A 3,489-nucleotide genomic window follows, 5' to 3' on the forward strand; every position below is an offset into this window, starting at 1 on the left:
TGATGCCTTATGGGAAAATAAGGACAGAAAGACTGTTCAAGGATGTCTTCCTTTGAAGCTATGCTATATTATTTAAATTGATAAGTTTGATGTTTTGTAGTATAGGTTTAAGAAATATGGATATGGGAAGCAGTAGAAAGATGTTCTATATAGTGAAATATGTTTAGAAATCTTTAGTTGAGTGAGTTCTCTGACCGGGGCTTTAAGAGTAGATTTAATGCAGGAAAGGAACAGCTTATTGCCATAGGAGATGCCTTTGATAGTCTATAAGTTCATACCGGCCCCATCATAGAGCAGAGGAGCTAATTAACTATTATTGTGAGGCTGAATAACAATATAATTTTCTTTTCTGTGTCCATAATCGTACTTTTGGAGACAAAGCTATAAGTTTGGTATAAAAGTAAACCAATATTTGGTTCTAGTAGATAACATTTGGAGATCCTAGTGCTTGTGACTGATTGAGTAAAATTATTGATTGAGTTAAAGTATAACTAGAAATGAAATATAGATATTGAAATCCCAACAGGAATAAAAAATAAATTACATGTGATGAAATAGATGGTTGGATAATAAATACAGATTAGGAGACAATAGTGGATGAATTCATCGGTAGTCAGAAGTATGAAATGTAGTTAGAAGTTAAGTATTAGGGTGGTAGGGAAATATCAAGTTTTTGGATGAGGTTGGTGGGTGGAGGGGTACTTGTGTATGTGTTTTGTGTGTTTCCTTATGTCAAAAAACCCAATAAAAATATATTTTTTAAAAACACACACAAGGGTGACATGTGTGATTGTGTGCTGTTGGGGACTGTTCAGTGTTCTAAAATGCAGCTGGCTGAGAAATGTCGGTCTTTGTATGCACCAGGCAGATTTTAAAATGGTGCCCTTTCTCACCCCCCCACCCCCCCAGTCTTTGGAGGTGAATTATTTGAGAGAACAGGCACAGTATATATATAAGGCCTGAGGCTGATTAATCTAATATGTTCTCTGATACTGTCCATCTGGTTTGTTGCTAAACGAGGCAGAACAGCGTCTTTAGGAGGGCTGATACTGGGCAGATTTCGGAAACTGAGTTAGCTCTGCAGTTCATAAGTGGGACGTTTGCTGTCTGTGGATATTTGTTTGTTTGCCTCGTGCATCCAGGGTGCATCTGGAAAGCCCAGAAGTTAAACCATGTTGAGTACCTTGACAGGGGTGGCCAATCGTGCTTCCCGTAAGAGCCACAGAGAATAAATGTCAGATGTTTGAGAGCCACGAGGCACAAACAAGTATCACACGTCTTTACTGGGAAATATGCAGATTTGCTTTTTATTAACATTAAATGAGACTGCCAAAAATAATAACAAAAGCGGTAAAAGCAGATACTGATGATGATATTTATTTGTCCAATGATATTTGTTTGCTAATGGTATTTCGCTTCCCCAGTTGCCCTGCTGGGAGCCGCACGTTATGGATTAAAGAGCCGCTCCTGAGCTAAGACAAAAATGTGTCGCTCCCGAGCCACAGTTTGGCCACCCCTGGACTATGAGTGACCATAAAGAAATTGACTTGGACATGATGAACTTCAGCAGCTGAGTGCTCCTGTCTGGAGCCGTCTGGGGCAAGAAGACCCGCCTTGCTTTTCTCCTGGGGTGTTTGCAGTTGGCACCTCAGCCCTCAGTGGTGGAGTCTGTCCGACACGTTGCAGGTTTCCCCAGGGCTCCAGGTCAGCACTTGGGCATGATGCCTTCTAAAGCGATAGATAGAGGTGGGCGGCCATCTCAGTCTGTCTGCAGCAGCTGGAGAAAAGAGCCGGAGTCCAGCAGCACCTGAAAGACTAACACAATGTGTGGCAGGGGAGGCGCTCTCGTGAGTCCCTGCTCGCTTCTTCCAGTACAGCTGGAACGTGAGTCCATCGGGCCTTTACATCTTGGATCTGAAATCGCTCCACTCTCCCAGATAAGGAGGACAGATGGACTCACATTCCGGCTGAATCTGAAGACGTGAGCAGCAGACTCACAAAAGCTCACACCTGGCTCCAGTGATTACAGCAGAAGTGGATTAGTTATTTTTTGGATTAGTTATTTTTTGGAGGCTCTCTCCGAGTGGGTGCCCTGTTCTGGAGGGTGCTTTTGGAGTTGTCATGATCCTCGGCCAAGGGCTCAGGAAAGAGTCAGCCCGCAGGAAACCTCAGTGTTTAAGAAGCGTGCATGCATGTGAAAGCATACACCGTGAGTAAAACTTTGTTGGTTTAAAAGGTGCCTGACTGGACTCCCAGCGTTGTTATGAATAAATAGTAATTGAATAACAGTTTGAAGTGTTGTGCTTTGCTCCGCTGTCGAGCAAAAGATCCTCTGCTTGGCAGATGTTCTTCATTGGTTCTGGTTCTGGCTGTTGTGCTGATTCCCCCCCCCCTCTCTGTCTCCAGGCAGTCTGCAGGTCGCTGGGCCTGCCGTGGATGGGTGGTTTCCGGCACAGGGGAGCCGTGTGATCCATTTCCCATACTCTTCCTGATCAGTTATGGGTCCTGGCTAAATAAACAAAGGGCGGGGGTGCTCGCTGAGGTTTCTGTGCTAATTTTCTATTTTAATTGATACTCTTAGAATACTCAGTTTCAAGAACTCATTATCCCCAGATCAGAGTATGTTAAACTGTACACCTTTTATCCAGGGATATCAGTTCTATTAACTTCGTTCCAAATCAAATTTAGGCCTTACGCCTTCTTTGTACTCTAATTATCTAAGGGACCGTGTTGAAGGAGACACACGCGTGAGGTCTCTGCTCTCTCCGGGCAGTACTGTTGCGTTTCAGGGGGGCAAAGCAGGAGCAGAGAGACGAATCCGTGGACCTGAAGGGTACTGTAAGGTTGACCTGGGGTTTTGTAGGTCTCGTGGTCAGACATCCCCTTTTCAGATTTTCTCACCCACAAGATTGTCACTGTACATCAAATAATCACAGACGGCAGCCTGAAGAGGGTGGAGGTAGGGAGGGATGAGAGGATTCCCCCCCCCACTCTCTTGCAGATCCGTGGGTTGGGTCCCCCCCCCCCGCCTGTTTCCTGGTTTAAACTTGAGTATTTTCAAATTTCAGTTCCAGAATCAATTTGCAACTGGTACATAGGCTGCAGTGCTCAGTTTGCACCCCTCGCGCGCAAGGTTACCCATGCGTGGTGGTGAGATCCCAGAAGGAAAAAGGGAGTATCCCTTCCTGTGCATCGGTGCATTGCCAAGGGGGCAAGATGCCTGCGCACAAACCCCCCCAGCTACAAAACAGATATGCAAAACATACTTGGAGAGAAGAGGGAAACCGCAGCAGATGAAGTCAGGGGCACTCTGGAGAAGAGGTCAGGTAACCAGGAGGGAAACGTGGGAGGGGAGAATTCTTGCTCAGCAGGCTGTACGAGTCCCATGCAGAAGCCGAATCTCTGGCTGCCGTTTCTTCTCTGGCTCAGCGCCTGAGCTCTTTTCTCTTTGCAACTATGACATGCAGCAGGGACTCTGGGACAAGCCGC

The 3,489-nt window shown here is 45.7% G+C and overlaps 1 protein-coding gene across 1 annotated transcript in view; it reads left to right on the plus strand.

Moving 5' to 3' along the window:
- The window catches only part of PLCB4 (phospholipase C beta 4), a 221,014-nt gene that overhangs the window by 10,785 nt on the left and 206,740 nt on the right, over nt 1-3,489 (plus strand). The gene's annotated exons all lie outside the window — the stretch shown is intronic.

Source organism: Gekko japonicus, unplaced genomic scaffold (assembly GCF_001447785.1).
Source record: "Gekko japonicus isolate JY-2015 unplaced genomic scaffold, Gekko_japonicus_V1.1 scaffold1258, whole genome shotgun sequence".
NCBI lineage: Eukaryota > Metazoa > Chordata > Lepidosauria > Squamata > Gekkonidae > Gekko > Gekko japonicus.